At 54.2% G+C, this 16,537-nt stretch overlaps 1 protein-coding gene across 4 annotated transcripts in view; it reads left to right on the top strand.

Annotated features, from left to right (window-relative positions):
* Positions 1–2,542: 2,542 nt before the first annotated feature.
* Positions 2,543–16,537, top strand: part of COQ8A (coenzyme Q8A) — a 42,718-nt gene continuing 28,723 nt past the window's right edge. The window contains exon 1 of one of the 4 annotated variants that reach the window (XM_081114458.1): positions 2,543–2,692. The gene's annotated coding sequence lies outside the window, so the exon portion shown is untranslated. The remainder of the gene's footprint in view (positions 2,693–16,537) is intronic. The other 3 variants (XM_081114457.1, XM_081114456.1, XM_081114459.1) reach the window with 3 other exon arrangements.

The following is a 16,537-nucleotide window of genomic DNA, read 5'->3' as shown; positions in this document are numbered from 1 at the left end:
CGCTGAAGGTTCAGATGGCTCTTACCATTTTATGTTTGTTTGGGTGGTAAAGGTAATACATGATCATTAAAATAAGGAAGATTCAGAAAGGAGAAAAAAATTTTACATTTTGACCTCTTCCCATGAATCGTGAAGGTTCAGATGACGGGTAGCATTTTGGGCAATAAAGTATTCTTTTTTTCTCTCGTTTATTTTATTTGATCTTTTTTACAATATACAAAATAAATCTATTACCAGATTGTAGATACAAAATAATTAGCCATTTACATGCAATAAACATTAATGTTTCAAGAAAAAGGGTTTTAAATGTTACATGCAATAAACATTAATATTCCAAGAAAAACAATTTAAATCTATATAAAAGCCTAAGCGACTGAACCAGAACCACCAGTCGCTATGACGTGCACTGACCACCAGGGGGCAGACGCTCAACGCAGGAGCTGCCCCCTGGTGGTCAGTGTGCTCCCACAGCAGGTGCCCTGTTCAGCTGAGACCAGTCCAGGCGGCCCACCAGCCCGCAGGCAGCCACTCCCTGCAGGTCCAATCTCGGGAGAATGGGCCAGGCATTGAGGGACCAGCCCAACAGCGCCGATCCCAACAGCGCCGCTGGCCTCCTGGAAGTCGGTCTCGGGCACCGCAGCCACTTCCCCTTCCTAGACGCTCCGCAAGGAAGAAGCAATATAAAAGCAGCTGCCAGGTGGCTCCTGAAAACAGGTGTGAATGTCAGCGGGAAGGATCCGGATCCCTGGCCAGCAAGGGTGTCCCGCCGCCCTTCTGGAGGGCTGATTGCATCCTGGTCCTCCCCCCAACCCACCCCCCCAGCTTGGGACCCCACCCATGCATGAATTTGTGCATAGGACCTCTAGTATAATAATATTACCAAAACTGTACTAACATAGTATAAGATCACAAAAGTTGTAGGAAATATTAAAAATCTGCAAATAACAGGATTACTTCTGTTATATCCTAAAATATTTTTTCCTCTGGCTCTATTTTTGTTCATCAGTTTATGTTGTTCATTATATTCCACAAGTGAGTGAGATCATGTGATATTTATCTTCCTCCAACTGGCTTATTTTGCTTAGCATAATGCTCTCCAGTTCCATCCATGCTGTTGCAAATGGTAAGAGTTCCTTCTTTTTTATAGCAGCATAGTATTCCATCGTGTGGATGTACCACAGTTTTCTAACCCATTCATTTGCTGATGGGCACTTGGGCTGTTTCCAGATCTTAGTTAGCTATGGTGAATTGAGCTGCTATGAACACAGGGATGCATATATCCTTTCTGATTGGTGTTCCTGGTTTCCTGGGATATATTCCTAGAAGTGGGATCACTGGGTCAAATGGGAGTTCCATTTTTAGTTTTTTGAGGAAACTCCATACTGTTAATACAGTATTCTTTAAGGCATGCAGATTGTGTTTTTAGGCGATAATGCTATTGCACACTTAGACTATAATATAGGATAAGCACAACTTATCTCCACTAGGAAACAAAAAATAATGCCATGACTCGCTTTGTTTTGCATGTGCTTTAGTGCCGTGGCCTGGAGCACACATCTGGGGGCTGTGCCTCCATAATAAACTGCCTCCCCCATTCCAGGCATCAACAGAAAAGGGCTTTTCATTTTTCTAATAATATTAAAATAAACAAGTTTCCAAAAAGGTAAATGTTAATTCCAATAGAAAGGCTCAGGAGCAAGAGCAATCCTGTGGTTTGAATGCATTGTCCTTACTTCTTTTTTTTCCACCAGCTCCATCCACCACCTTGCACGGAGCTGCAGACCGGGCTCTGGGCACCGCCTGGGAGGAAGCTGCAGGCCGACCCGGGCTCCGACCTTAGGTCTCCGGTTAGAGGGGTGGTTTGGGGCGCGTCTCCCTGCGGAGGCGGCGCTGGCGGGCCCGCCCGGGACTGAATGGGCCGCGCGGTTCCGCTCCTGCACGTGCCGGCGGGTCCCCCCGGGAGAGGCGAGCCCTGCGGGGAGCCGCCTGCTTGGCGGGCCACCTGCTCGGAGCCCATCCTGGGGCGCGGGCGGCAGCCCCGGCCCGCAGGCTACCCGTTTTGGGGATCGCGCCCGCCGAAAGCCAGCAGGTTAGCCCGCGGGGAAAGGACGAGGAGGCGGGGCCGGGACGCCCCGAGAGCGGGGAGGGGCGCGGGGACGCCTCCGGCGTGCACGGTGCAGGCCTCGCCGGTCCCGAGTCGCGTTCTCTGCAGCCCCGGCTCCTCCTCCCGCCGCCTCCCTTCCAGGCCCGCTCGGCGGCGGGCGAGCAGGCGGCGGCAGGAGGCGGCCCACCGCGGCCTCGTCCCGGGCCTCGCCGCCTGGAAGGGCCGGCTCTCCGGGCGCACGCGCCGCCCACCAGCCCCACATTCGGGCCCGGAGCCGGGCTTCCCGAACTGGGGGAAAGGGCAGCGGGGAGAAGAAAGAGAGGGCCCCGCGCGCTGGGAGGTCTCCCATTGGCTGCTCTCGTTCCGCCCTCGATTCTGATTGGCCGCGGGCCGAGTGCACGGATCGAGCACGCTCCTCCGCTCTGCGCGGCGTTCGGCCGGCGACGGCGGCGCAGCCAATGGGAGCAGCGCGGGGGCGGGGCTGCCCGGGGCGGTCGGCGCTGGTCTCCCGGCGCGGGCGAGCTGGTAAACACATCGGGCGCGCAGAGGCGGCGCGAAGGTGACCGCGGCCCAGCTTCCTGCCTCGGGGTAAGGATGCCGCCCGCCGGCCGGGCGCCGCGTGCCTGCGGCCAGTGCGGGCCGCCCTGGCGTCCTCCTCCAGGGGCCGCGCGCTTTCCCTGGGGCGACTCTCACTGGCCGCGGGGGCGGGCTCGCGCCCCGGTGCAGGGTGGGGGCCCGGCGGACGTCGCCCACCCCGCGCCCCCCAGCCCGCCGGCCTGCCTCCGGGAGGGGCGAGCGCGGCGGCCGGACCCGGGTGCCCAGAAGGCGCCGAGCAGGCCCCCGACCCGCTGCCCCGCGTCGCGGCTCTTTGTCTGCAGGCAGCTCCCTGCGCCCCTTCCCTCGTGGTGGGATTTCTCTTCCCTCTCGGACCCCTCGGCGCTGGTTCCGGCGGCTCTGACGCGCCTGGCTGCAGATCCGGGTCCGAGCCTTGACTCCTGACCCGAGCCAGCTGGAGGGAGGGGTCCACAGGCGGGGTTTGGGGTGACTTTGGGGAGGGGACCCTTTTTGGTCCTTTCTCCCGCTCCCTTTTGTTGGGCCCCTCCTCCTGCTGCTCGGACCCTCCGGGGCCTTGTGAGTGGTTTGGGCTTAATTGCCTTTCCCTCGCCTCCGGCCCCCTCTGCCAAACCCAGGCCCGTTCTCCCAGGTGCCTGGGGGCAGGACTGGGGCCCGTCCGTCCGTCCGTCCCGTGAGAGAGGTCAGGCTGGGGGTGGGGGAGCGTGTCCGCCCTCCGTGCTCGCGGGGGCCAGGCTGTGCGTGGCAGGAGGCCACAGAGCTGGGCATGCCAGCTCCCCTGTGCCAGAGGATTGCACCAGCGGCCAGCTGTCCTGCTACGGCTGGGGGTCAGGCTGGCAGGAGGGCCCTTCTCCTGGGAGAGGCCCAGGGGGGAGGTGGTTCGGGGAGCAGCCCCTTGTCTGTCAGGCGCTGGCGATGGCTGCAGGCTGCAGGCGGTGCAGGGCGGTTGTAGTTTTTGGCACGACCTCGGGCAACTCCGGAGAAGCGGTGGCCCGTCCCTGCGTGCCACCTAAGACGGGATCCTCCTCCCCGGACTTGACATTTCGGACCGGATGGCCGTGATGGGAGGTGACCTGTGCATTGTGGGATGAGTAGCAGGTCCCCGGCCTGTGTCTGGGAGGTACTCGGAGTCCCCGCCGCGCGCGCGCACACACACACACACACACACACACACACACACACACACACACACGGGCTGTGACAGCCCAAAATAGCTCGGAGCACAGCATCGCCCTCCTGGAGAACCACTGAGGTCAGACTCTAAAAGAGGCTCCTGGGACCTGCCCTGAGCAGCTGAGAGGTTTAGGAACTGGGTGGTGGCCTCTGCCCTACACTGTGTGGATGGGGCTTTAAAGGGGACCCCAGCCCTGCTCCTGGGAGGGCAGTGAGGGACGGGAGGCAGAAGCCCTGGGCTGTTGCCGTGCCCGCTGCATGCATGGCAGTGGCCAGCGGGTCCCGAGTGCAACAGAAGTGGAAGACTGGTGGTTGCAGCCTCTCGGGACTTTGCAAGACTGGAGAGATGCATAAGAGATAACCTGGGGCAGCTTTTAAATCCTGAGCAAACCAGTCGAAGCTGCCGGAATGCAGGCAGAAGGGCCGACTCAGCTCTCCTCAGGCGGCTTTTCCAAGGTGATGCTCGCTCAGCCTCACTTCCTAGGAAGACGTCCCTGTGTCTTGTGATACGGGAGGGGGTCGGGCCTGCACCTGCAGGGAGGAAGTGCCCGGGAACATACGTGTGGGTCTGTTTAAATGTACCACTGCCCCTCCCTGGGACAGGCCACCCCGAGTGCAGTGGTGCAGCATGGACACCTCTGTAGTTTGTGCAGGTCTTTTATGGTTGATTCTTCGAAGCATCCGTGTCAGAGACAGCGAGCCCTTTCTTTTCAGGCAGAGAAAGATACTGTAATTCTGAGTCTAGATTTTGCCTTCCGTCTACCAGGAAGCCAGAATTTATGCCCCAAATTTCTGAGTCCTAAATGGATGGTATGCAGAAAAAGCCGAAAAACAGGTGATGATTGTACAGGGCAGAGAAAGACATCCCAGGTGCCTACCGTGAATTTCCCTTTCTGGTTGCCCATCAGCCCTGTGGGGATGTGTGAGGATTTTCCCATAAACACTCCCTGGTTAGTGAGGGGGTCTTTCTTGCCCTTTGTTGCTTGTAGAAAAGCATTTAGACAGGGAGTTCACTTCTCCTTCCTCAAAAAGACGTTTAAAAAAGTCTATTATTGGGAAGCTCCAAACTTAGCAGGATAATTTTCCGTCAGGAGCCACGGACACTGAGTCATTATCTTTGTTAGTTGAAACAAGAGCTGTGTGCAAAATTAGACAGGAATATTTAGGTAGAGAGTTGTCTTGGTCTGACAGTGTTGTCTGGAAATAGTTCCAGCATTCCCGCTAAACAGCGCCCGGGCACTGCGGGAGCCGCGGAAGGGAGTGCGCAGTGAGGTCCAGCTCCAGCAGGTGCACCTGCGGGGGGGGGGGGGTGTCTGCTGGTGCCGAGTGAGGTGAATCTAGGTGGGGTCTGAGGGGGCATCTCTCCACCCTTTGCAAACTCGAGTGGGCATCCGTCGGCCTGTCCACCAGCATGTTGTTTGAGCCCTTGACCCTTAGTTTTGAGGTCTGGGCCCCACAGGGTATCGAAAGTTGGAACTAACTCTGAAAATCTCTTTTTGCTCTTCATACTTGGGTGTGATTTATTTTTAGTGTGTGCATGTGTTTTCACGCACATTGCCATTTCAGGGTATTGTAGAATCTGTTGAAATTGAATAGTGACTGAGTTCTTGTCTCAGGAGCCATCGACTTGCATTAAAAACCAAAAAAAATCCTCCTATTCCCATCTGGGCTGGGGAAGAGGCGCAGCGTCTGGTCCAAACCTGAAAAATCCCTGTGTGCCCTCAGGGTCGGTGCCCCCCACATCCTGCCCTTGAAGAAAAGCCCACTCTGAGATGGCGGGTGGATCTGTAAACAGATCCTCCTCATTGTTTCAATCCTCCTGTGTGTCCCTCCTCGTTGAACAGATATCGGCTGATTGTCTGCCTGAACATGGCAGTGGGAATAGAAAAGTGAGGGGGGCTTGGGTCCCTGACCTCAGGCAGTTGTAGTAAGGGGTGTGCAGATACCTAGCCCCTCGGTGTGGTGTGGACGAGGGACGCTGGGTCAGACACGTCTAACTGATGGGCACTGCAAAGGCTTCTTTTTAAAAATTATTTATTTTTATTTATTTATTCTAAACCTCACCCAAGGATATTTTTCCATTGGTTTTTAGAGAGAGTGGAAGAGAGAGGGAAAGACAGAGAGAGAGAGAAATATGAATGTTAGAGAAACACATCAATTGGTTGCCTCTGGTTGGGCTGGGGAGGAGCCTACAATCGAGGTATGTGCCCTTGACCAGATTCGAACCCAGGGCTCTTTGGGCTGCAGGCCGACACTCTATTCACTGAGCCAAACTGGCTCGGGCTGCAAAGGCTCTTGGAAGGAGAAGGCGTGGTAGCTGGGCTCCTGCGGATGAGCAGGATTTCAGCAGGAAGAGGCGGGAGTTTGGGGTGGGAGTAAGGGGCCAGTGCTTCCCAGACTGTGGTAAAGGAACAGGTTTTATTCCCCCCCCCCCGCCCCCCGCCCCCAATTTGTTGAAGATCAATGCTTTTGCGAGACGCAGGAAGACCTGCATGGCAACACTAAATTGCTGTAGAAGTTTCTAAGTGCTTATTTCTGTTACCGAGGTTGACAACATCAGTCCAAGAGCCAGGCTGAGTAGCATTGGTCCAGGCGGCAGGCTCTTGGAACAGAGGCCGTGGGATAGGTGAGCGCCGGGGGATGGGGGGAGTGCAGTCTGGCTGAAGGGTGGGGGTGAGGGGAGCACACGGGGGTGAAGCAGCCTGTGGATCCGCCCTGAGGAGTGTAGGGCAGTCTGAGCAGCATTGCTGCCAGCGGTGCTCCTGTTCCATTTTATCTCCGCAGTGGGGTCAGGAGTGCCTGGCATAGTGCTCCCGGTCACTTTTAGCTGTCAGTTCAGGCCAGAAAGTGTTCCTGAGCCCCTGCAACTCACTCACCAGTCCAGCTACCGCCTGGAGGGCTCTGGGAGGCAGCTCCCTGCCCTGTGTGCACTGTGTGGTTACAGGGCAGACTGCAAGGTTTTCCGCTGGGGGAACCCAGGTGCAGTGGGTGTCGATTCTGATGGAAAAGGGCTGGGAAAGCAGCTCCTACTGGGGGCCTGGGAGCTGGAGCCGGAAGGAAGAGAGAGGTTCCCATGGGAGAGAAAAGCGTTGCTGTGGGGAGGGCACTGGGGCCAGCAGGTGTGTGCAGAGGGTTGAAGGCAGGTCAGGGGGGACAGGGAGGGAGCCCAGGGAGGTGCTTTGTGAGAAGTGAGGGTGGCCCGAGTCCCAGGTGCGGGGTGGAGAGAGGTAGAATGCAAGGCACAGATTCAAGAGAATATAGATCTATGCAGATAGGATTTCTAAACTGAGATTTCTAGTTGGGAGGAGGAGCTTTTTGGGTGTGTATGGGTGGTGTTGCTACTGAAAACAGGTGCAGGAGGAGGAGGAGCTGGCCTGGGAAAATGGTGATGTTAGTTTTAGATGTGTAGGGGCTGAGTGGCTGTGGGGTTCTCCTCCATCTTATTTTACTAAGATATCATTGCATACAGCAAATTCACTCTTTCTAGTGTAAGGCTCTGTATTTTGACAAATGCATATAGTCACCTAACCGTCACCACCGTCAAGGTGTAGAACATCCCCTCACCCCCCACATTCTCCTGGGCCCTTCATGGGTGCCTGTGGGATTCTGAGGGGTGATGCGATGTGTGCATAAACGGGGCCTGTTCCGGAATTAATTGGTTCAGTGTTGAGATGGCCTGCTTGGCCTGAGAACAGGATGCAGCCTTGGGAAGCGTTGCTGTCACCCAGGGGACAGTGTAGGTGAGCAGGGAGGATGGGGTCAGGACCAGGCCTGGGGACTCTGCAGGAGGCTGAGGAGAGGAACTGGTGAAGGAATCCCAGGTGGGGGGTGAGAGTGAGTCATGGAACCATGGAGGGGGGTTAGGGGAATGTGTGGGGCCACAGGAAACGCTGAGGAGGGTGGTGTTGGGGTGGCCTCAGGTGTATTGAGCCATCAGGTGGCTGTTGTGAATACCACGAGGGGAGGGCTTGGGTGGGGCCAGACAGGGTGTGCTGGGGGAGAAGGAAGATGGGCAGCGCACTCTGTCCCTGGGAGAGGCTGGCCAGGTGAGGCCGGAGGGGAAGCACATGTGGTTGGGAACTCTAAGAGGAGGTTGTGGGCGGGAGGCGGAGGGGGGGCGGCGGGAGGCGGAGGACGCTGTGGATGGAGCGATGGAGGGCAAAAGGGACAACAGGGAGGGGCAGGGTCCTAGTGGAGGAGGGTGCAGGGCGCCACCAGTGTGGGAGGAGATAGGACAGGGGGGCCAGGCTTCGGGGCGGTCTGAGGTGTAGGCCGAGGGTGTGAGCGAGCTCACGTCTGGTTGCCTCTGTTTTGGAGGGAACAGGCCAGCTCCAGAGGGAGTGAGGCTTCTGGAGTGAGTGGAGCAGGGTGGGCTGGGGTGGAGCTGGAAGAGAAAGCCGGTTGGTATCCTGCCTTCGGTGCCCTGGAGGTCCTGTTGCTGGCAGGGCAGTGAATGAGAGAGTGAGTGTGAAGGGAAGGTTGAGTGAGAGGGGCCCGCCCCCTCCTTGCTCACTGCCTCTGCACCGTGCACTGGACTGGCCCAGCGGTCCGTTTCCTGAGATGCTCTGTGAGTCCCACCTCCCCACCCAGGGAAGCAGGGTCTGCCCTCCCTGTTTGCCATTGTTATGGAATGTCTAGTAGGGCCAGAACTTGAATTCTTTTGAGCACTATTCTTTCTAGCCGTCTGTTAAATCAGCCGTCTGCACTTTAGGGATAAACGATGGAGTCCTAACCTCTGGGAACGGGTGATCATCTAGGTCAGTGGCCTCTTGAGGAAATGAGGAAATGCGGGCCCAGAGAGGAGAACGGGTGTGCCTGAGGGCACATGTGGCTGTTGCCCAGCGTGGGCTCCGCACCCAGCCTTGCTGTCCGTCCGTCCGGCAGCCTCATCGCGCTCCTCATGTCTGGGAACTAGAGGGCCCGGCGGCCACGTTCCTGCCACCTGCTGGGCTGGACGGGAGGTCCCGGGCATGTTCACACAGAGCTTTGGAGCCCAGCGCCTGGGCCAGTGTTTGTTCTCCGCCTGGCGCCTTTCTCTCTGGCGCCCATCCTGGCTCAGGAGGGTGAAGGTAGGAATAGATTGCCCCGTGACCGCAGGTGGTTACTGTTTGACAGGTGCTGGAGCAAATATCTCATATCTTTCTGAGATTAAAAAAAAAGTGTGTGGCTCTTGCTCTCTAACGTGTTTACAGCCAACATTTGGTAAAGCAAAAGGCTGGGCACCATTTTACCGTGGGTCGGTCTGCTGTTTCCTGGTCAAGCCTGCATGGAGTTCACTGTTACAGGACCAGGCCTGCTGCCTTCCCCCTCTCATTCCTTACACGCAAGGAGTGGAGAGAAGTGGAAGCAGTGGAGGAACCTCAATCTGTATGGGCACCCCCCCCCCCCAACTCCTAGTGCCTGAGCGGGCACCGCCAGCAGACTGGTACCTGACCTGGCCCTGCTCCTATGGCAGTCACTCTTCCTCCATTCTCTCTTCTGCCCCACCTCGTAAAACGGGGGGCTGCTGCTGCCGCCTGTGGCTCTGCATGGAAGGGTGTGGTGTCTCAGGGTGGTGGCAGAAAGGAAGAACATTTCCCTGATGCTTGGCACCCCTGGGTGTCTCTGGTTCTGGGTTCTAGGTGGGAGAGCTTGATGAGCTAGGGAGCACCCAGGATGCATACGGGCATTAAGCTCCTGGTGTGGACGAGGCACAGTGCCAGGCACTATGGGGCGTGTGGAACTGGGAAGAGACTTCCGCTCTCTCTAGGAGCCCCCGTGCTCGGAGTTTTACACAGGGCCAGATGGCCTTGGAGAGCACAGCCAGCTCCAGGGCTTTTATGACTCATAATTTTCTGCAATTGGTATGGACCTTGTGTGTCTCAGGGAGAGTGACTATTTATTTTAAAAAATGTTATTGACCCAGGGGCAGGTTTCTTATCTCTTAGCTGCCTGGCATCAGACAGGCAGGGATAGGCCAGCACCTGACGCTTTGGGACTTAAAGGATATTTCTTCCCCTGGCTGTTTTATCTCATCAGCAGATGGGGACAATAATACCTCATAGGGTTGTTGGAGGATTAGGAGCAATATAAAGTGATAGGCACACACTTTAATAATAGTACATGGTAGTTCTTGTTATTAATACTATTGCATTCAACTATTAAATCTGAGGTGAGCATGTTGTGGAAAATTAAGAATGTGAAAATGAATGAGATGGTATTTTCAGGGCGCAGGCTCTTACTGGGACATTGTGGGATAGCCTGGCAGGTAATAAATGCTCAGCAATGGTTTGAATGTTGAACTGAACTTGGGAAAGAGGCTTGTACGAGCATGAGACATATTTATACTGAAAGCCAGCAGGACTCTGTCGTCAAGAACAAGAATGTGTTTTGAGCTGACCATGGATATTCTAGCACCTAACAGTGCCTGGCACTTGGTTGGCAGTCAGTGCTGTTTGGGGATGGTGGTGGTGACCAAACCAAGCTATTTTAGAAAAATGATCTGGAAATTATTTCAGGATATAACCCCTCTTCCAACCCAATGATGTGCCTTTTAAAAAATAGCCACTGTATTAGTTTCCAGTTGCTGCTGTAACAAATTACCATTAGCCTGGTGGTTTAAACCACCACAGGTTTATTATTATACAGTTCTGTAGGTCAGAAGTCGGTAATGGGTAAGTATATTTTTATTGATTTCAGAGAGGAAGGGAGAAGGAGAGAGAGAGAAACATCAATGATGAGAGAGAATCATTGATTGGGTGCCTCCTGCATGCCCCCACTGGGGATTGAGCCTGCAAACCAGGCATGTGCCCTTGACTGGAATGGAACCTGGGGCTTTTCCGTTCGCAGGCTGACGCTCTATCCACTGAGCCAAACTGGCCAGGGCTCTCATGTCTTCTCTGATTCTGGTCTTCCAGCCTCTCATACAGACCCTGTGATTACATTGGGTCCACGTGGATACTCTCCTCATTTCAAGATCTTTAACTTTATCCCATCTGGGCCATCCAGGGACTACAATTTCAGACCTGTGTGGGGGTCTGTGTGTTGACCAGGGCAGACAGGCCAGCTCCTGTGGCTCCCCAGGAAGTCTTCATGCCCTGCTGCAGGGGGCCCTCTGTGGGCGTAGGGTGGAGGCAGCAGTGTCCGCCCCGTGGGCCTGTGCCTCTCCCTCTGACCCTGACCTCAGTTCCCCGTGCACATGCCTGGGGCTTGCCTCGCAGGGGCTCTTGTGAGGGACACAGTGAAAGTGCACCAATGAAGGGTCGGTTAGATGGTGGATGGATTTACATCTACTCAGATTCAACCTGTGGATCCACAGTGGCATTTGTCAGTTTAGGGTGAGGCAAGACTATGGCTGTGAGCCTCCTGAAATGGCAGAAGGAGGGAGTAGAGATGTAAAGGAAGTTGGCATCTGACACCCCTCACACTCCCCAGACCTGACCCCTTCATGAGTAGCATTTAGGGGCTGCCCTGAACTGGGTGATCTAGTAAAAGGTAGTCACCAGGGAGCCTGCTCCCCTTGTCAGGCTGCAGCCTGGGGGCCTCTGGGGTTGCGCAGCTCTGTGTGTGGTGAGGTGAGCCCAGCTCCGGGGGGCAGGAGCAGAGATGTAATTGGGGATTTCAGCCTTGATGGGCTGTTCTGATACAACTCTAGTGACCTTTCCAGATTTCCTGGTACAGGTCTGGTTATATTTTCCTGTTGTCCTACAATAGAGGTCAACGAACTCCCTATAAAGGGCCGCGTAGGAAATATTTAAGGCTGTGTGGGTTTTTAGGTCTCTCCTGCATCTGTTCAACTCCGCTGTTATAGCTAAAAACAAACCGACAAAAACCCCCGACAGCAATGGATAATACATGTGTAGATGAGTGAGATGTAGACAGTACATGAGTGAACAGACAGGCTTGTGTCCCAATAAACACTGATTTACAAAAACAGGCAGCAGGGCTGGGCTTGACTGAGGGTCATGGTTTGATGACCCCGACCTGGAAGAACCCTAGGCATATTACATGTCTCAACTTTGCTGCAAAAACATGTGGTCACTGCACTTGCTACCTTACTCTAAACTAGGACCCTGTTTCTTTTTGGGGGGGGGACCCATTAGTGGGTTCTGTCTTTTAACACAGGGGCCGGCATTGGGCCTGCTGCCCGCCGGTGCCCAGTGGTTTTCTCACCAGTTTCTGAGAAGGGCAGTCGGGCCTCTTTCCCCGAAGTGGGGTGGCCATGTCCCATCTTCCTGGCGGCCTCCAGGGGCAGTTGTCTTCTGATGAAGTTCGGTGGCTAAACAAGGGTGTGGAGCATTATTTATAGCTTTCTGATCTGCCGTCTGGCCCTCGCCCATTCCTCCTGGAACAGATACTTAGGGCTGGACAGTTTCTTACAACTACACATTTGTGTGTTTGCTTGTGTTTTTTAATTTAATAACAAATGTTTAAGAATATTTTATATATTTTCTATTATAAAAGTAGTACACCCTCTTTGTAGGATATTATAGAAAATATGAAGAAAGTAAAAAGGATCTATTATGACCACCACTCAGAGAAAACCACTGACTGCTTCTCACATGCTCTATCATCCACCTCCCTCCCTCCCTCCCTCTCTCCAAAAGGAAGGCTAATACTACTTTGTCATCTGCTTTTTCTTTTTCACACGAGAATATATAATAAACTTTCTTATTTGTCAGTGAACACCTTTCATAGGGTCATCTTAAATGGCTGCATAGCATTCTATCCTATGGATATGTCACTATTCACATAATCAATCTCACACAATGTTGTGACTGACATTCCTATAACTGAATTATACCTACTTTTTATTTTTTAAGGAAATGCAGTTTGACAGATTTTGTCAGGATTCTTGGATAATTATTAGGCAGGTTGGCCTGGGAGGAGAAGGGGAACGAGGATTTTCTGTAGGCGGGAAGGCTTGGGACATTCTGGAGGTGACTCGCAGCTGTGAGGAATGAATGACTGGAGGCCTGTTTCCCACTGTGGAGGCTTGACTCACGGCCTGGGCTAGGGCCAGCTGATGGGAAGGACAGAGGATATTCTTTCTCTCCTGGGTTCTTTCTCATGTCCCCAGTTGCCTTTGAAAATTGATAGCATATTAGGATATTTCTGAACTTGCTGACATTGACCCTGAGGCCAGACCTTACTAGATAGAAGCCTGGAGTTGGCTGAGATGTTTGAGTGATGGCCCAGGTGTGGGATTGTCAAGGCCGAGGTGAAGAGCACATCTGCAGACACTTACGGGTTGGTGCAGAAGGTGAAGTCTTTTCCTTAACACATGCATTCTTGAGTCCTTGGAGGAAACTGTCAGCTGGTGTTTCCTTTTTTCTTAGTAAAAGAGAAATTTCAAGTGTGTAAAGGAACTTTTCAGTGCCCATGAAAGCTAGGAATTGAGAATGTTCATGCCCAAAGTAAAAAAGATTGTTTTTGTCCTGCCGTGGTCGGCAAACTGCGGCTCGCGAGCCATATGCGGCTCTTTGGCCCCTTGAGTGTGGCTCTTCCTTAGCCTTAAGAGTCCCCTAATTAAGTGAATAACACTGTACCTACCTATATAGTTTAAGTTTTAAAAATTTGGCTCTCAAAAGAAATTTCAGTCGTTGTACTGTTGATATTTGGCTCTGTTGACTAATGAGCTTGCCGACCACTGGTTTAGGGCAATGGCTGGCATGAATAAATCACTCAGTGGATAGAGCGTTGGCCTGTGTAGGGTCCTGGGTTCGATTCCAGTCAAGGGCACATGCCCGGGGCTGCAAGCTCTATCCCCAATGGGGGGTGTGCAGGAGGGAGCCAATCAGTGATTCTCTCTCATTATTGATATTTCTATCTTTCCCTCTCCCTTCCTCTCTGAAATCCATACAAATATATTTATTAAAATAGATTGTTCTTGGCGGAGTTGGGGCAGAGGCTACCTGAGGGCCTCCTGAAGATCTTTCAACAGTCCTTGCTGAGGAATGCTGGAAGGGACCGTCTTCAGAGCCCTTGGTGCCTGGCTCTGCGGGTCATTGTCTTTAAGCTCATTCATTTTTATGTCTGTTTTCAATTTCTTGAAGGGAAATGGGAAAGGAAGGAGTAGGGTAAAGCCAGACTTCTGGGGAGGAGTTACCTGGGAGAAACTCTTAGGAAAGGGTCTCTGTAGATGTGCTGCCTGTGCTCCCTCCCCCCTCTTCCTCCAGAGCCTGGTTCTCAAGGTAAGTTCCCAGGACCGTCCGTCCGCTGCAGCTGCACCTGGGACTTCATTAGCAATGCAGTTTTTCAGGCCCTGCCCTAGACCTGTAGGACCAGAAACGGGTGTGGGAGTGGGGGTGAGGGTAGGGGAAGGAGTGGGGGCAGCAGCCTGTGCGTTAACCAGTCCTCTGGGTGATTCTGATGCTCACTAAAGTGTGAGAACCTGCCTCAGACCAGGCTCCTATGAGGCCTTTAATTTCCTATGTAGATTAAGAGCTGCAAGCAGGCAGAGCCAGTCCCAGAATTGGCAAGGCGCTCTAAACCTGAGACCAGCTGAGCTCATTTAACAACATGTGTTACTCCTGCTGCTCTGTGGCTAGCCTAGTATTAGGGTAGGTGCTGGAGATACAGCGTCGGAAAGACGGGTGTGGTCCCTGCCCTCTCTCTGACAGCCCCCGTGGAGAAGACAGTTACACAGGCAGACTGTGACATGGCCCCTGCAGGATGGAGTAAGAACGGTGCTATGGGGCGCGTGGACGGGGTTTGGGAGGGGGCGTGTTGGGGAGGGCTTCCCAGAGAGGTGAGGTTTGAGTTGAGACGCGGCGAGGGGGAAAGCCGGTGCGTTCCTGTGCAGAGGCCTGCGGGGAATCGGGTTGGCCCGCCTAGAGCACACTCAGTGGAGCACATGTGCAAGGTGAGCGGGGAGGCAGGCTGGCTCGTCACGGAGGCTACTCCAGCCTCTTCGGAAGCTGGGAGAGGTCCAGAAGCCTGGGGTGGATTGATAGTATTTTCCTCTTAAAGTGGGGAGTGGGGAGAAGGGGGCAGAGAGACCACTTAGGGGGATGCTGCAGTTGCCCAGGTGAGGACATTCAGGTAGAATAGGGGAGGTGAGGAGGGTTGGAGAGGAGTGGGTGGTGGCCTGCCTCATTGCTCAGGGTAGTGAGCCTTGGGAAGGGAGGGGTGGGGGTGGTGAGGTCAGTTTTGAATAGGCTGAGCTTGATGCCCATCGGACATTGTGGCGACGTGCATGCCGCTGACGCCTGGACAGAGCCCTCACAGGAGAAAGCTTTTCAGTGAGCTTCACAGACTCCCCAAGACAACGGCTTTCTGTGCAGCTTGCTTTTGGGTTCTTCTATCAGACACCTCAAGGGTATGGGAGCACTCAGGGTCAAAAGAGACCAGAGGAGGGTGTGCTGGCTTTAGAGGTACAAATGCCTTGGCTTTGCTTGGTTGGGAGCTGGTCTGCCATGCTACGCCTGTGGTCACGGAGGGGGTTGAACTGTGGCTTAGTACATTCACACCATTCCTGGCTTGCTGTCACCTGTAAGAAGAGACAAGTGACAGATGGTGAGTTCTGGCTGTGAAAGGGGGACTTGGGGTGTGTATGGAACCCTCCCCCCAAGTAAGCTTCCCCATGTGGGTACTGAGTGGAAAAATAGACGATGCCTTCCCCTGCTTTATGCCTGTTATATTTACTTTGTAAAAGGAACACGACTCGTTTTTCTGCCGCTGCACGTTACCGTATCTGGCCAGGTCGGCAGCACTTTGAGTCTGTTCTCCAACATGAATGAGGCAGTAAGCCTCTGGGGAAGGCTGGAGAGAAAGTTCAGCAGGAGAACTTCCTCTGAGCCTGAGGACTCCCTGCCAGGGGACTGCCTGTGTGTCTTCCTCAGTCCCCATCCCTGGCGAGTGGTGAGCTGCATCATTCCAGTTCGTTCTCTCTGTAGGCAGCACCTTGTTCACTTCCTCCGTAGCACTTCAGTCCGTGAGGACCAGAAACGGCCTGGCCGGCCACCCAGAGTGCTCTCCGCCTGAAGGCGAAGGGACGGGGGACACGCTCAGTGCCAGCAGCAGGGCGGAGCGGGCCCTGTGTCCAGCTGCTAGTGCGGTCTTCCCGCTGGTCAGCCACCCGATCCTGGCGCGAGAGCCTCAGCTGGCCCTGGCTGTCTCCCTGGTGTCTGAGCCCATTACAGATGTGCCTCCTGCCACCACAGCTGTGAGCGCCCCCGGGCCAAGGGCAGGTTCATGCGGACCTGCACAGACTGGCCCAGAGCACCAGGAGGAGACGCAGGGAACGAACATGTGTTCAGTAAATGACTAAAGGACTGTGTTCTGGGTGCTGGTACCATGTGGCATTTCCCAGTGTGAGTACCACCCTCCACCCCCACCACTTTGTTTGTAGCGCAGAGCCTGAACACTCCAGGCCTCTTACTCCCAGGCCAGGCCCTGAAAACCGATGGAAAGATCAGCAGGATCCAGCGGGTGGGGTGAGGCCCTAGTACAGGGATGGCGAACCTGTGACATGCGTGTCTGAGGTGACACACGAACTCATTTTTTTGGTTGATCTTTCTTTGTTAAATGGCATTTAAATATATAAAATAAATATCAAAAATATAAGTCTTTGTTTTACTATGGTTGCAAAGATCAAAAAATTTCTATATGTGACACGGCACCAGAGTTAAGTTAGGGTTTTTCAAATGCTGACACGCCGAGCTCAAAAGGTTCGCCATCACTGCCCTAGTACTTACAGATGAAATC

This window comes from Myotis nattereri (genome assembly GCF_964212035.1).
Source record: "Myotis nattereri genome assembly, chromosome: 20".
NCBI classification, from domain to species: domain Eukaryota; kingdom Metazoa; phylum Chordata; class Mammalia; order Chiroptera; family Vespertilionidae; genus Myotis; species Myotis nattereri.
The sequence above is the reverse complement of the archived record's forward strand: the minus strand, read 5'-3'. Positions and strand labels throughout refer to the sequence as shown.